Below are 16,569 nucleotides of genomic sequence, written 5' to 3'. Positions count from 1 at the left end.
CCACTCCCCTCTTTCAGGTATTGTGGTTAATTTTCTTCATACCTCCTCTTGTCTACCTCACAGTGTTGCTCCAGGCTTTTCTCATTGTCTGAGTGAACATTCAGGACAATTAAATGACCTTCAGCCAGGTCACCATAAGGGTCATATAGCCAGGAACACATATAATCATTGGGGCTCACAGCCCAAAACTTCTGGGCCACTCTGCCAGTGGGATCTTGTCACCTCCCAGCCACAGAACTCTTAAAAGACCATATTCCCTCATTAAGAGCTTTGAGCAGGAACCTGCAGCTCCCACAAGGTTATTTTTCCTTCTCCCCCCTCCTCCCCCTTTAATTCTTAACCCAAGGATAATATACTCAAATGGTAGGCTGTCTCTCTCTCCCTCACACACACATACACACACACACACACACACACACACACACACACGTGGGTAGGCAGCAGAGAGAGCTGCCTGCTACTCTATGATATAGTTGCAAGTTGCCTAACTTCTCTGTATGCCCAAAAGTGAGTTTATCAGTAACGTGAAGGTCATAGGAGTCCACATGACATTGAATTGTCATGAAGGTTAAATGAATTAGTACAAGTAAAGCAGAACTGTGTGTCTTAGCACAGGGTCAATGATCAACAAGCATTAGCTATTATTATTATAACAGAGGAAATTGGAAGGGCTCATGGTCTGCCACATTACAATGAGAAAGAAAATATAATTACCAATTTGGAAAGGAGTAAAAGGATTATAAAAGGCATTGTATGTGAAAATCTGTGACAATAAATTTGAAAATCAAGAGGAAATGGGGAATTTCCTAGCAAAATAAAAATTATCAAAATTGCCCCCAAAGAGGCAGAACATGTGAATAGACCAATAACCATAGAACACTTTAGATAGAGTTCATTAAAGAGATACCCTTTTTAAAAAGCCTTCATGGTCTTATAACTGGATACTGTCTAGTCTTCAAAAACCAGGTATTGCCTTTCTTATTCAAACTATTTCTGCCCCTAGAATAAGATGAAAATTTCCCTTGATTCGTTTTACGAAGCCAGCATGACCTGAATATTCAAGCCTAAAAAGCACAAATCTCTTCTATCTCAAAAGCTTTGAGGTAAAAGATGACCCTAACAAAGAAAGACAGGGAAGAAAGCAAGATTTGGTGTGTGTGACATGCCCTCGCTTGGGCAGTAGATCTGCACCTGAAGGCATGGAAGCGCCACCTGAGCAGCCTCCCCGGGCCCCACTCCTGAGATCCTGACCTTATTAGTCTGGGGAAGGGCCGGGCCATGGAAACGTTTTCCAGCTTCCCAGAGCCACTGCTTAAGGAAACTGGAAATCCCGTTAAGTGCACAAGCCTGGTTTATGGATCTTAAACCAGCTGAGTCAAGCAGCAGTTCCAGGAGAGACTTCCCACCCATCCTTTCATGTGAGCAGAGCTACAACAAGCAGCCGTTGGCTACAGACATACCAAGCCTCCCTTCAGAGCCCAGGGGGTTCCACAGAGCTGCATGTGTCCTGTGCTCAAAGACCAAAGACCTGGTCAGGAACAAGACCTCTCATATTTGTGGATTTTGAGCCAGCAACTTTGCCTGCTGCAAAGGAAGGCCAAGAGAGCCCACAGAAATTTTTACTCCCTGGAATTCAGGGGGATTTTAATGACAGCCCTGTTCATGATTGTGCTGGAGGGTGATTGAGCTTACACCGTGAGCGGCCCTGTGAATAAACAGCAGTGTCAGTCTACATTTTTAGCTCTCCTCCTTAGTCCATTCCCAGTTCCTGGGTTCAGCACCAGTGTGCACAGCACTGTGACCGCCTGTGACTGAAGCCTCCTCAAACCACCCTGTAAGCATCACAGAAGAGGGAAGAATGTCCTGCATCCTGTTCTTCCAGTAGTTGGGTTCCCTGACTAGGGACTCTATGGTCCCTTCCAACCACCTATCCTCCTCAGAGACAACCCTGTTAGTTTTATATCTGTCTTCAGCCCCGGTCTTCTAGTTAAATCTTGTTTCTATCCCTTGCTTCATTGAATAATAATAATAATGAGGCAACTTGAACCATCCTCACCACAACACAGTATAAAAAAGGAATAAATGAGTAGATTGCTGGCTTAGGTTTGGATAATTAATATAGGAGTGGTGCAGACTGTCTCTTCCTCTATATGCCTCCATCCGCAGCAGGAAATCCCACTGGGCTTCTTGGAGTCGCTGCACCATTAAACAAAGGAAGAAAAAGACAAAAGATGCCAAGAACTGGTGGTGAAATGGGACAGTATCTGGTGTTTGCTTTGTAATATTCCCTAAAAGGAACAGTTGGGAGGTAGGAATAGATGATATAGGATTGGCAAAATATTAATTGTTGAAACTGAGTGGTGGGCACATGGGCATTTGTTATACCATTCTTTTTGTGTGTTTGAATTTCTTCTATAAGAAATTAAAAGAATAGGAGAGAACACATGTTGACAGAAATGAGTTCCATCAGCTCATAACTGGCAGAAGATTCCTGACACTGAATGGGGAAAGTCCAAGAAAAGGGACTAGACTCTTGGTGCAGAGCAGTTGGTAGTGCCTATTCAATTCAGTCACTCGGTCGTGACCAACTCTTTGTGACCCCATGGACTGCAGCACTCCAGGCCTCCCTGTCCATCACCAACTCCCGGAATTTACTCAAACTCACGTCCTTTGAGTCGGTGATGCCATCCAGCCATCTCATCCTCTGTTGTCCCCTTCTCCTCCCGCCTTCAGTCTTTCTCAGCATCAGGGTCTTTTCAAATGAGTCAGTTCTTCGCATCAGGTGGCCAAAGTTTTGGAATTTCAGCTTCAAAATCAGTCCTTCCAATGAATAGTCAGGACTGATTTCCTTTAGGATGGACTGGTTGGATCTGTCCAAGGGTCTTCTCCAACACCATAGTTCAAAAGCATCAATTCTTTGGCACTCAGCTTTCTTTTTAGTCCAACTCTCACATGCATACATGACTACTGGAAAAACCATAGCTTTGAAGAGACAGACTTTTGTTGGCAAAATAATATCTCTGCTTTTTAATATACTATCTAGGTTGGTCATAACTTTTCTTCCAAGGAGCAAGGATTTTTTAATTTCATGGCTGTAGTCACCATCTGCAGTGATTTTGAAGCCCCCCAAAAATAAAGTCTGTCACTGTCCACTGTTTCCCCATCTATTTGCCATGAAGTGATGGGACCGGATGCCATGATCTTAGTTTTCTGAATGTTGACCTTTAAGCCAACTTTTTCACTCTCCTCTTTCACTTTAATCAAGAGGCTCTTTAGTTCTTCTTCACTTTCTGCCATAGGGTGGTGTCATCTGCATATCTGAGGTTATTGATATTTCTCCCAGCAATCTTGATTCCAGCTTGTGCTTCATCCAGCCCAGAGTTTCTCATGATGTACTCTGCATATAAATTAAATAAGCAGGGTGACAATATACAGCCTTGACATATTCATTTCCCGATTTGGAACTAGTCTGTTGTTCCATGTCCAATTCTAACTCTTGCTTCCTACCTGCATACAGATTTCTCAAGAGGCAGGTCAGGTGGTCTGGTATTCCCATCTCTTTCAGAATTTTCCACAGTTTGTTATGATCCACACAGTCAAAGGCTTTGGCATAGTCAATAGAGCAGAAATTGATGTTTTTTTGGAACTCTCTGGCTTTTCCAATGATCCAACAGGTGTTGGCAATTTGATCTCTGGTTTGTCTGCCTTTTCTAAATCCAACTTGAACATCTGGAAGTTCACATACTGCTGAAGCCTGGCTTGGAGAATTTTGAGCATTACTTTGCTAGCATGTGAGATGAGTGCAACTGTGTGGTAGTTTGAGCATTCTTTGGCATTGCCTTTCTTTGGGATTGGGATGAAAACTGACCTTTTCCAGTCCTTGGCCACTGCTGAGTTTTCCAAATTTGCTGGCATATTGAGTGCAGCACTTTCACAGCATCATCTTTTAGGATTTGAAATAGCTCAACTGGAATTCCATCACCTACACTAGCTTCGTTTGTAGTGATGCTTCCCAAGACCCGCTCGACTTTGCATTCCAGGATGTCTGGCTCTACGTGAATGGTCATACTATCATGATTATCTGGGTCGTGAAGATCTTTTTTGTATAGTTCTTCTGTGTATTCTTGCCACGTCTTCTTAATATCTTCTGCTTCTGTTAGGTCCAAACCATTTTTGTCTTTTATTGTGCCCATCTTTGTATGAAATGTTCCCTTGGTATCTCTAATTTTCTTGAAGAGATCTCTAATCTTCCCCATTCTGTTGTTTTCCTCTATTTCTTTGCACTGATCACTGAGGAAGGTTTTCTTATCTCTCCTTGCTATTCTTTGGAACTCTGTATTCAGATGGGTATATCTTGCCCTTTCTCCTTTGCTTTTCACTTCTCTTCTTTGCACAGCTATTTGTAAGGCCTCCTCAGATAGCCATTTTGCTTTTTTGCATTTCTTTTTCTTGGAGATGGTCTTGATTATTGTCTCCTGTACAGGGTCACAAACCTCTGTCCGTAGTTCTTCAGGCACTCTGTCTATCGTATCTAATCCCTTGAATCTATTTGTGACTTCCACTGTATGACTAAGGGATTTGATATAGGTCATACCTGAATGGTCTAGTGGTTTTCCCTACTTTCTTCAATTTAAGTTTGAATTTGGCACTAAGGAGTTCGTGATCTGAGCCACAGTCAGCTCTCGGTCTTGTTTTTGCTGACTCTATAGAGCTTCTCTATCTTCGGCTGCAAAGAATATAATGAATCTGATTTCGATATTGACCACCTGGTGATGTCCATGTGTAGAGCCTTCTCTTGTGTTGTTGGAAAAGGGTGTTTGCTATGACTAGTGCATTCTCTTGGCAAAACTCTATTAGCCTTTGCCATGCTTCATTCTGTACTCCAAGGCCAAATTTGCCTATTACTCCAGGTATTTCTTGACTTCCTACTTTTGCATTCCAGTCCCCTATAATGAAAAGGACATCTTTGGGGGTGTTAGTGCTAGAAGGTCTTGTAGGTCTTACAGAATCATTCAACTTCAGCTTCTTCATCATTATTGGCATAGACTTGGATTGCTGTGATAGTGAATGGTTTGCCTTGGAAACGAACAAGAGATAAATCATTCTGTCATTTTTGAGATTGCATCCAAGTACTGCGTTTTAGACTCTTTTGTTGACTATGATGGCTACTCCATTTCTTCTAAGGAATTCTTGCCCACAGTAGTAGATATAATGGTCATCTGAGTTAAATTCACCCATTCCAGTCTATTTTAGTTTGCTGATTCCTAAAATGTCAACATTCACCCTTGCCATCTCCTGTTTGACCACTTCCAATTTGCCTTGATTCACAGACTTAACATTCCAGATTCCTATGCAATAAATTGCTCTTTACAGCATTGAACTTTGCTTCTATTACGTCACATCCACAACTGGGTGTTGTTTTTGCTTTGGCTCCGTCTCTTCATTCTTTCTGGAATTATTTCTCCACTGATCTCCAGTAGCATATTGGGCACTTACTGACTTGGGAAGTTCATCTTTCAGTGTCCTGTCTTTTTGCCTTTTCATGCTGTTCACGGGGTTTTCAAGGCAAGAATACTGAAAGGTTTGCCATTCCCTTATCCAGTGGACCACATTCTGTCAGACCTCCCCACCATGACCCGTCCATCTTGGGTGGCCCTACACAGCATGGCTTGTAGTTTCATTGAGTTAGACAACCAATCTGATCACCAATCCATGTGATCAGATTGGTTAGTTTTCTGTGATTGTGGTTTTCAGTCTGTCTGCCCTCTGCTGGAGAAGGATAAGAGGCGTATGGAAGCTTCCTGATGGGAGAGACTAACTGAGGGGAAAACTGGGTCTTTTCTGATCGGGGGGCCATGCTCAGTAAATCTTTAATCCAATTTTCTGTTGATGGGTGGAGCTGTGTTCCCTACCTGTTATTTACCTGGGGCCAAACTATGGTGGACTAATGAAGGTAGTGGCGCCCTCCTTCAAAAGGTCCCATGCATGCACTGCTGCACTGCTAGCGTACTGTGTGTATGTACTGTGGGGCCTATTACAACCCTGAATATTAATTGGAAGGACTGATGCTGAAGCTGAAGCTCCAATACTTTGGCCAACTGATTGGAAGAGCCAACTCATTGGAAAAGACCCTGGTGCTGGGAATGATTGAGGGCAGGAAGAGAAGGGGGCACCAGGATGAGATGGTTAGATGGCATCATCAACTCAATGGACATGAGTTTGAGCAAACTCCGGGAGTTAGGCAGCCTTGCATGCTGCAGTCCATGAAGTCACAAAGAGTCAGACACAACTGAGCAACTAAACAACAACAAATCACAGTGCTCAGCACTGTGTCTGGCTCAGATAAAGCGCTCTCAAACGAGAGTCAGCAGATCCCACTGTTATTATTATAGATGTTAGTGTATCCCAGGACATGGGGGTCTAGTGGGAAAGAGGCTAAGGAAAATAGAATGTATTCAAGGTATTTAATTTGAAACTGTTATTAGTCTTTATAGGTGAGATCACAGAGGAAGGGTAAGTCTTGGTTTCCATAGAATAAATTTGCCAGCTCTGTCTGAAAGCTTCCACCTTTTCAGTTAATGCTGACAATGTCATGTACCCCATCAGGAAGAGCGAACATAAATAGGAGAGTAGGAGATTCCAGAGCAATGGAGAAATCCAGTCGTGGCTCATATGTATCCTCTCTGCTTGCTCCGTCACCTCCTTACTTTGTCTCATATTCTCTCCTCTCCTTCCCACTCCACCCCCATCTCTCTGCTTATTCACTTTGATGAGACTTTGGAAGACTTAAAATATCTTCCCTTTGAAAAGGACCTGGCCTGGTCAATGATGTTTATAAATCAACATTTAAGAATCACTTTCATTTACTAACAAGCTCCATCTTCCCTGATGGCTCAGATGGTAAAAGCATCTGCCTACAATGCAGGAGACCCAGGTTTGATCCCTGGGTCAGGAAGATCCCCTGGAGAAGGAAATGGCAACCCACTCCAGTACTCTTGCCTGGAAAATCCCATGGACGGAGAAGTGTGATAGGCTACAATCCATGGGGTCACAAAGAGTCAGACATGACTGAGTGACTTCACTTTCTTTCTTCCTTTCCATCTTCTAAGAAACTCCAGAGCCAGCCAAGTCAAGATATTTTTTTAAAAATATAAAAGAAGACTGAGGGCTGCCAAAGCTTCAAAACAGCACACAATAGACAACAGACCACCAGCTGGAGGGGCCAAGAGTGGGAAGAGCTGGTACATACTTGATTCGGATGTTAACCAAAGATTACTGATGGTCTACTTAATCTGCAAAGGATTACCTTAACAGGAGTCAGACTGCCTCTTCTGACTTTTGTTTAACCATGGAATTTTTGAGTGATGGCAGGTTGGCCTCTCCAGCCACAGCAGCTGCTCAGGCTGTGGGGCCCACTGAGAAGTGATCTGAGTGAAGGGTTCAGTTTGAGGGTTTTTTTGTTTTGTTTGTTTGGGTTTTAGCTTTGTTTTTAGCATTTACTGGCTGAGAATCCCTTCCATGAGTCTGGGCCTTCCTGGTGCAGAAAGCACATTTATTTTTGGATCATTTCATTTGACATTCCCAGCAGTGGTGAGAGGCAGGCTGGCCAGGAGTCTCAAACCCTTGTTTACAGATGAGGAAACTAATACTTAGAGAATTATGATTTTTTAGGGTCAAATAATTAGTACATGGCAGAGTTACAACTGAATTATTCAATTGTCTGCTATTAGGAGGGTTAACAATCCAGAGATAAAGACAACGTGATATACTTCATATTGCTTAGCCATGCAATGTCTGACCCTTAGCAGGGCCTCAAAAGGATTGGAAGGGTGGATAGATGTGTACATGAGCGAATGGAGCTCCTGGAAGTTGGAGAGTGGGTCTTTTTCACCTTTGTACCCCTGGTGCCACTACTGTGCTTTGACATACAGGACCCACTTAATAAATATTTGTTGAATGAACAATCCACTTACGTGTGCCATATACTTTTGTACCAAGACAAGAGTTTGTGAAGAAGGTTAACTTTCTGAAGCTTTAAAGAATAGAAGAGGCTGGACTTCTCTGGTGGTACAGTGGATAAGCATTTACCTGCCAGTGCAGAGGATGCAGGTTCAATCCCTTGTCCAGGAAGATTCCACATGCTGCCGGCAACTAAAGCCCATGTGCCACAACTACTGGAGCTCAAGTGCTCTAGGGACCGAGAGCCCCAACTAATGAGACCCTGTGCTGCAGCTCCTGAAGCCTGTGCACACAACTAGAGTGGCCTCTGCTTGCTGCAGAGAAAACCCATGCACAGCAACAAAGACTTAATGCAACCAAAAAAATTATTAAAAAAAAAAAAAAGAATAGAAGGGTCTGAGAAATGCAGTGTGACTATAATTATTATCATTTATTGACATATTATTCACCACACTTTGATGTAAAAAGACCTCCCATTCATTCACGTATTTATTCAACAGATTATTGAGAGCCTGCTGAGTACTCAGTTCTGTTCTAGGTATTAGTGATATAACAGTAAACAAAAAAAGGTAAAATCTCTGCTCTCATCAAAATCACCTTCTGTTTGGGAATGACAGGTAACAAGCAACTGAATAGACAACATTAATAATACTTGGAAAATTAAGCAAGCGAGGAATGAAGAGAGGGATGCTGAAGGGGTTGCTATTTTCTCCATGAAGGTCTCTCTGATTCTGTGATATTTGAGCAGTGACCCAAAAGAAGTGGTGGGGGTGAGTTGTGAGGTGTTCCAGGGGAAAAGCATTTCAGGCAGAGGAAACAGACAGTGCAAAGGCGCTGAGTCTGATTGGAGGGTTTGAGGAATACCTAGGAGGCTAGTGTGACTGGAAGGGAGTAAACGAGACAGACAGTTCCAAGAGATTAAAGGATTTTGAGCAGAAGAGCGATGGTTTCCCCAGACCTTCCTTGATTTAGCTCACCAGTTATTGCCCACATCTAAACCAGCAGCATGGCACGAGTACCAGGGCAAACAGATAGACAAGAACCACACACGAGGCTGCAGTGACTCTATCCCCACCCAACACTGGCTCCAGTTTGCTCACATTGACTACAAATGCTCATTCTAGGCCAACTGTACCCATGGCTTGCCAAGACCTCAGTGGCTATCACTGAGTGCTGTGAGGGCCTTGGGGGTCAAGTACGCCAAGCCGTTCAATCAAACTACAAATTCAGTCCGGCCATAGTCTCAGGTGGTTGGCCTCCTAGTCCTAAAATCTCTCAGATTTAAAATTCTGTGATCTAACCTTGTAAATTTTAAATCTGTACTTAGATTTTTACTTTTTTTTTTTTTCAATAAAGAATAGGAAAGAATGTGTACATTAAAAGAACATTTTTTTTTCCAATAGATTTTATTTTTAGGACAGTTTTAGACTTTTAAAAATATTGCGAAGGTAATTTAGAGTTCTCACATACCCCACAGCCAGTTTCCTCTATTATTGACGTTTTACATTAGTATGATAGACTTTGCAGTTATTGAACTAATATTGATCCACTAAAGTCCATAGTTCATCCAGATTTCCGTCGTCTTCTCTAATGTCTTTCTGTTCTAGGACACCACATTGCATTCTCTCCCCTTAGGCTCCTCTTGGCTGTGAGCTTTCCTTGCTCGGTAACTTTGAGAGTTGTTTCTGTTGCTTTTTGTTTTGAGGATCTTTCAGTGCAACATGTGGGATCTAGCTCCCTGACCAGAAATCAAGCCGGAGCCCCTGCATTGGGAGTGTGGTGTCTTAGCCACTGGACCACCGGGGAAGTCCCAGCCTTGAGAGTTTTGAGGAGTACCAATCAGGGAGTTTTAGGAAGGCTCTCTAGAAATGTGTCTGGTATTTTTTCTCATGATTAGACTTGGGCTGTGGGTCTTGGGGCTCAAGATCACAGAGGTACCCTTTCCTCGCATCATTAGCATCACACTGTCATCATGGTTTATCACTGTTGACATCGCCCTGGGTCACCCGGCTGAGGTATGTATGTCAGGTCTCTCCACTGTCCCCTTTTATATACACTACTCTTTGGAAGGAAGTCCACACTTAAGGAATAGAAAGTACGCTCTCCTTCCTTAGAATTAGCCATTTCTCCAGGGAGTCCTGGTTCTTTTGATTGAAGAATAATATCAGAAACCAATATCCATTGCTACTGAAGTATTGTTTCTCGGCCCTCTCAGCTGACAGAGCAAGAAAAAAAAAGTATATATATATATATGTGTGTGTGTGTGTGTGTGTGTGTATACACACACACTAACCTGTGTATAAATACATGTCTGTAGATATTTCTATTTGTGTGTGATAAGTGACCCTATGGAATGTAGCCCACCGGGCTCCTCTGTCCATGGAATTGTCCAGGCAAGAATACTGGAGTGGGTTGCCATGCCACCAGGGATGGAAACTACGTTTCCAGCACCTCCTGCATTGGCAGGGAGGTTCTTTACCACTAGCAAGCAGCACCTGGGAAGCCCATTTCTGTATGTAACCACCTGTATTTATGTTGAGGAAGAAACAGGAGTTCATAGTGATGTCTCCAACTCTAATCTATTACCATATGGATTCTTCTAGCCTCCTCCCCTTACTTATCTGTACAAAGGTCTCCATGGGAAACAGCTTTATCAGTGAGAGTGCAGTGCTGATGTTCCTTTCGTCTTACAGATTCCATTCATTTCCAAAGCTACTTAGGTCAGCCCTTCTCCCCAGTCCTCTTCAGTGGGGTGGTTTTATATATTTATAATACAGTTAGTCTCTGGTCACCATCTGCCTTCCTTCCTGAGATCTGAAGGGCACACTTTTTAATTTACATTTTATCTCAGATAATAAGTCAATTTATTTTAGATAATAAATTTATAGAGAAAAATCACCATGAGATACAAAATAGTCCAATCATACTTTCTCATTTTCCCAGGGTTTTTTTTTTTTTTTTAAGTAATTTTCGCTTTATGTAAGACCCAGGGATCGAACCCCGGTCTCCCGCATTGTAGACAGACACTTTACCGTCTAAGCCACCAGGGAAGTACCATATGTAAGTAATACATTAATACAAGTTAAAGTCCCCTTTACTACTCTTCCAAACCCAGTTCCTCTCCTAGTGGTAAACGCTATTCTTCATCTGAGATGTGATGTGTCTGTGCATGCTTTTCTCTTGCACTTGTAGCTGCATATATATATATATATATGCTGATAGAAAATGACTAATATTGCTATATATGTTTGAACATAAATGGTATCATACATGACTTCTGCAACTTGATATTCACCAGACGATTCATCTTGGTTGTCTTTCCAGTCTGTGTATGGCTTTGTGCCTCGTGAATTTCATTGCATAGAATGGACATGTTGATTACAATCCTGGGGTTTTCCTCCTGCTATTACCAGCTATGCTGCAAGAACAGTCTTCTACATATGCAGTGTTTCCCCAGGAATTGCTGGGGCATAGAGATGCACATTTTAATTGTAACAGCTCCTGTCAAATTACCCATCAGCATATTCAAGCTAGAAAAAAATCTTGTTCTATATTATGTGACTGAGAGGAGAGAGAAGAGGATCCAATTGCTAGTTTTTAATTTGTCTTAATGTTTCTCCCGGGAGAATAGTAACTATGGGGTAAGTCCTATTGTGTGTTATTTAAAAGAACCTCATGCTGTGATGATTTCAATCATTTCTAAAATGTTAATAGTTAATTTATTAGAAGAGGGGGCAGTGTGGTAGAGTGGTCTATCCAGTCTCAGACACTGATTCTAAATAGACACCGCAGTAGTTGTATGAATCTGCAGGAGCTCCTCATTTACTTGACAGGGGCCTGGAATGCCACAGTCACAGAAGGACCACGATGGCAGATACTAGGTGAGATTCTTCCTGGCCTCTCACAGGCTCCTGATGAGTAGGAAGTTCATGAGTTTTTTCGTTCAGCCATCATGGGCTAAGAGCTGGGCACTGGGATGCCTTTTTGCCTTCCAGTTATTCAGGCAGATTGGAAATGCCCAGAATGCCTCTGCAGAGGTAACCACTGCATCTCTGAACCTTCCTTTCCTGTTTGATTGAGTGTATGTCGGACACCAGGCAAGAAGCCTGGCACGGAGGGGACAGAGGTGAGGGTGGCATGCCGCTGCCATGGGCTTGCTCACAGTAGCTCCGCCAGCTGTTACACTGACCCTCAGCTTCGTCTTGGTTTGCTTCCACTAAATGGCAAGTGAGACACTTTCTGTGCTGCCTGCAGGAGTGGGGGTGTGTTAAGCATCCTAAAATAATGTGAACAGTGGATTCAATCCTTCTGCACGTGCCAGATGTGCATCCCTCCCAGCGGCACTCTCACAGCCTTCTTTGTGCTCCTGGAATTATTTCCCGGATGATTGGGAGTTAGGATGGATGTGTGCAAGCTAATAACGTGCTGTGCTGCCAGTTCATCAGAAATGGAAAAATTAAATTAAAAAGCTGCTCACCATGTTCCCATTCTGATTAATCAGAACCAGGTATGTGCATGACATTCAAAGAGCAGATTGCTCCAAAGAGGATGCACTCACACAACTTATCAACCGTGGGAAGGCAGAGATAGTGCCATCTGAGGATGAGGTGAGGAAGGATTCAATCCGATTTTTTTTTAAGGTTTATGGAGCATCTTTCATTGCACACTAATTATTAGGCGCTTATTCTCCCAATAGTCCTGTAATTTGCCATAACTGACTCCAGGGTGGGGAAGGCAGAGATGGACAGGATCTGGTTGTTCCCACTTAGAGTTCTTTTCTAGCTTTTCTCAGAGCAAAGGGGATTTCTCTTGTTTGATCAATGGTCAAACAGTAAACTCTCTTTCTCTTCTCCTCAACACTGTGTTCTGAATCTGGTTTGTCCTGTGTAGTGGACTGAACTGTGCACCCTAAAAAATAAGCGCAAACCCCTACCCACTCCCTGCCTATGAATGTGACCTGATTTGGAAATAGCATTGCAAAAATAATTGAGTTAAGATGAGGTTGTATTGGATTAAGGTGGGCAGTAAACTCAAGAGAAAGGAGAGAAAGGTTTGGAAAGAGGCACACAGGGAAGAAGGCCATGTGAACCCAGAGGCAAGAGATGGAAGTGGGGCAGGTGACACGACAAACGGAGAGACAGGGAACAGAGTCTCCCTCAAATTTTCCATAGGGAGCCAACCCTGCCAGCAATTTGCTTTTGGAACTCTGGCCAGTTGAGCTAGGAAAGAATAGATTCCTGTTGCTTTAAGACAGAGTTTACCACACAAAGTTTGTGGTACTTTGTTCCAGCAGTAGAAAACTAATACACCCTGTCTTTTGGTTCTCTTGAAAAAGGAGGTTTTAAACCCAGATATTCTGTTCCCATCAAAGAAAGACCCAGAACCTCATTGCGCAATGACTTTCACTTCCAAAATCTAGCCTATTTGGCAAGTACTGCTTCTGCTGTTCCCCCTGGCTTTGCAACAAAGTCAAGTGCCAATGGGACAAAATTTTTTTTTTAATCTTTTTAATTCTGTTTTTTTTTTTTTTTTTAACTTAAAAGAAAAAATCCAAAACAATTGACCCATTTATCCTACCCCTTGCCTCTGTTTTCTGTATTTATGAGTTTGAGGTATATGTGTGTATACATATTTATATTTAGTCCCTTACATAGAGAAATCATATGGTATTTCTCTTTGATTTATTTCACTGAGCATAATGCCCTCAAGGTCCATCCATGTTGTTGCAAATAGCAAGATTTCAGTCTTTTTAAAAAAAAAAAGACTCTCTAGTTGCAGCCTGTGGACTTGGTTGCCCCATGGCATGTGGGATCCTAGTTCCCCGACCACGGGTCAAACCTATGTTCCCTGCATTGCAAGACAGATTTTTGACCTCTGGACTACCAGGGAAATCCCTCATTGTTTTTTACGCTGAACAGTATTCTGTTGTGTGGGTGTGTATATGTGTGTGGGTGTGTATAAATATACACACTGCAGTTTCTTTATCCATTTATCCATTGATGGATACTGAGAGTTGTTTCCATATCTTAGCTATTGTAAATAATGCTGCAGGGAAGTGTGCTTGTATCTTTTCAAGTTAGTGTTTTTGTTTTATTCAGATAAATACCCAGAATTAGAATTACTGGATCATGTGGTAGTTCTATTTTTAATTTTTTGAGGCACCTCCATACTGTTTTCCTTAGTGGCTGCATCTCCACATCCTCACCAACACTTGTTATTTGTTATCTTTTTGATAAGTCATTCTAACAGATCTGATATCTCATTATGGTTTTACTTTGCATTTCACTGGTGATGAATGAGGTAGAGCATCCTTTCATGTACCTGTTGCCCATATGTATGTCTTCTTTTGAAAAATGTCTGTTCAGATCCTCTGTCCATTTTGTAACCAGATTATGTGTTTTTCTGCTATTGGGTTGCATGCGTTCTATATATATTTTGGACATTAACCCATTGTCATATACATATGATTTGAAAATATTTTCCCCATTCAGCAAGTTGCCTTTTTATTCTCTTGATTATTTCCTTTGCTTATGGAAAGCTTTTTAGATTGATGTGGTCCCATTTGTTTATTTTTGCCTTTATTGCTTTTGCTTTTGGTGTCAGATTGAAAAAAAAATCATCTCCAAAAGCTATGTCAAGGAGCTCATTGTCTATATTTTCTTCTGCAGGTTCTGTGGTGTCAGGAATAACATTCAAATCTTGAATCCATCTGAGTTGGTTTTTTTGATGGTGTAAGAAGTGGTCCCATTTCATTCTTTTGCATACTGCTGTCTAGTTATCCCAACAGCATTTTTTAAAAGTAATTTTCCTTCCTTCCTTTTGGCTGTGCTGGGTCTTCATTGCTGTGCGGGTTTTTCTCTAGTTACCGCAAGTGGTGGCTACTCTCTAGTTGTGGTTCCAGGCCTTCCCGTTGCTGTGGCTTCTCGTTGCAGAGGACTAGCTCTAGGGTGTGCGGACTTCGGTAGTTGTGGCTGCTGGGATCTAGAGCACAGGTGCAGTAGTTGTGACGCACAGGCTTAGTTGCCCCACAGCATATTGGAATCTTCTTGGACCCGGGATTAAACCTATGTCTAATGCATTGATAGGTGGATTCTTTACCACTGAGCCACCAGGAAAGCACCCCAACACCATTTATTAAAGAGACTATCTATTTCCTATTGTATATCCTTGGCCCCTTTGTTATAAATTAATTGACTATGTATGCATGGATTTATTTCTAGGCTCTCTATTATGTTCCATTGAGCTATGTAATTTTTATACTAATACCACACTGCTTTAATTACTATAGCTTTGTATTATAGTTTAAAATTAATGAGCATGGTGCCTCCCCTCTTTGTTCTTCCTCCTCAAGGTTAGTTTGGCTATTCAGTTTCTTTTATGTTTTATACAAATTTTAGGGCTATTTGTTCTGTTTCTGTAATGCCATTGTATTTTGATATGGATTGCATTGAATCTGTAGATTGCTTTTCATTTTCAGTCACTCAGTTGTGTCCGACTCTTTGCAACCCCATGGACTTAGCCTGCCAGGCTTTTCTGTCAATGGAATTTTCCAGGCAAGATAGATTGTTTTGGGTGGTATGGACATTTTTTTTTTTTTTGGCTGTGCTGGGTCTTAGTTGCAGCACACAAGGTCTTCTGTCTTTGTTGCAGCTTTCAGGATCTTGGTGGTGGCATGTGATCTCTTAGTTGCAGCATGTGGGATCTAGTTCCCTGTCCAGGGATCAAACCCTGGCACCCTACATTGGGAGCATGAAGTCCTAGCCACTGGACCACCAAAGAAGTCCTGGTATGGACATTTTCTTTATAATCTTATTTACGTTATTTATTTTTGGCTGTGCCGAGTCTTTGTTGCTTCATGGGCTTTTCTCTAGTTGCAGCAAGCTGAGGCTGCTCTCAAGTTGCAGTGGCTTCTCTTGTGGAGCATGAACTCTGGGGCACATAGGCTTCAGTACTTGCAGCACATGGGCTCAATATGGACATTTTAACAATATGAATTCTTCCAATCCACGAACATGGAATATCTATTTATTTGCATTTTCTTCAATTTCTTTCACTTAAGTCTTGTTATTTTCAATATTTAAGTCTTTCTCTTTCTTGGTTAATTTATCCCTAGATTTTTTATTCATTTAGATGCAATTTGTCAATGGAATTGTTTTATTAATTTCTCTTTCTGATAGAGTATTATTAGTGTATAGAAACACAACAGGTTTTTGTGTATTGATCCTGCAACTTTACTAAATTTATTAGTTCCAGGAGTTTTTGTGTCCACATGGCCACTGAAGTACTCTGTTGGCAGCCGATAGAATAGCTCAGTGGTGGAATGGACACGTGAAGCCTATTAGTTCTGACCTCATGGCCCAGCTAAACAGTTCAGCATAATGGAGCTGCAGCTTGAAGGTGGAGCTAGAATCTACAAACAGGACAAACAGAAAGAGTCTTGACCTCCTCACTCTGCAGTGTTCACAGGGAGGAGGCTACAGTGCTGGGGGCCATCCCAGTTTGTGCCAACCTGAAACACATGGGCTTTGCCACAAAGCAAAACATGTAGGCTTGCACATACAAGGTCCAGGACTTGGGTGGGCAGCACAGTCCTAGGTTCTCTGTGGCCCC

General features: G+C 42.2%; 1 protein-coding gene and 1 non-coding gene across 13 annotated transcripts in view; both read left to right on the top strand.

Moving 5' to 3' along the window:
• ATXN7L1 (ataxin 7 like 1) overlaps positions 1 to 16,569 on the top strand; it is a 255,289-nt gene that overhangs the window by 145,359 nt on the left and 93,361 nt on the right. Inside the window, exon 1 of one of the 12 annotated variants that reach the window (XM_070787736.1) lies at positions 1 to 16,569. This exon is cut by the window's left edge and continues 22,646 nt beyond it; it is cut by the window's right edge and continues 25,748 nt beyond it. The exons of the other annotated variants lie outside the window; for them this stretch is intronic. The gene's annotated coding sequence lies outside the window, so the exon portion shown is untranslated. 12 annotated transcript variants of the gene reach the window in all.
• Positions 6,883 to 6,956, top strand: TRNAC-ACA (transfer RNA cysteine (anticodon ACA)). Its single transcript has one exon. It is a non-coding gene; the product is annotated as a tRNA-Cys (tRNA).

The sequence above is a fragment of the Bos indicus genome, chromosome 4 (assembly GCF_029378745.1).
Source record: "Bos indicus isolate NIAB-ARS_2022 breed Sahiwal x Tharparkar chromosome 4, NIAB-ARS_B.indTharparkar_mat_pri_1.0, whole genome shotgun sequence".
Lineage (NCBI taxonomy): Eukaryota > Metazoa > Chordata > Mammalia > Artiodactyla > Bovidae > Bos > Bos indicus.
The sequence above is the reverse complement of the archived record's forward strand: the minus strand, read 5'-3'. Positions and strand labels throughout refer to the sequence as shown.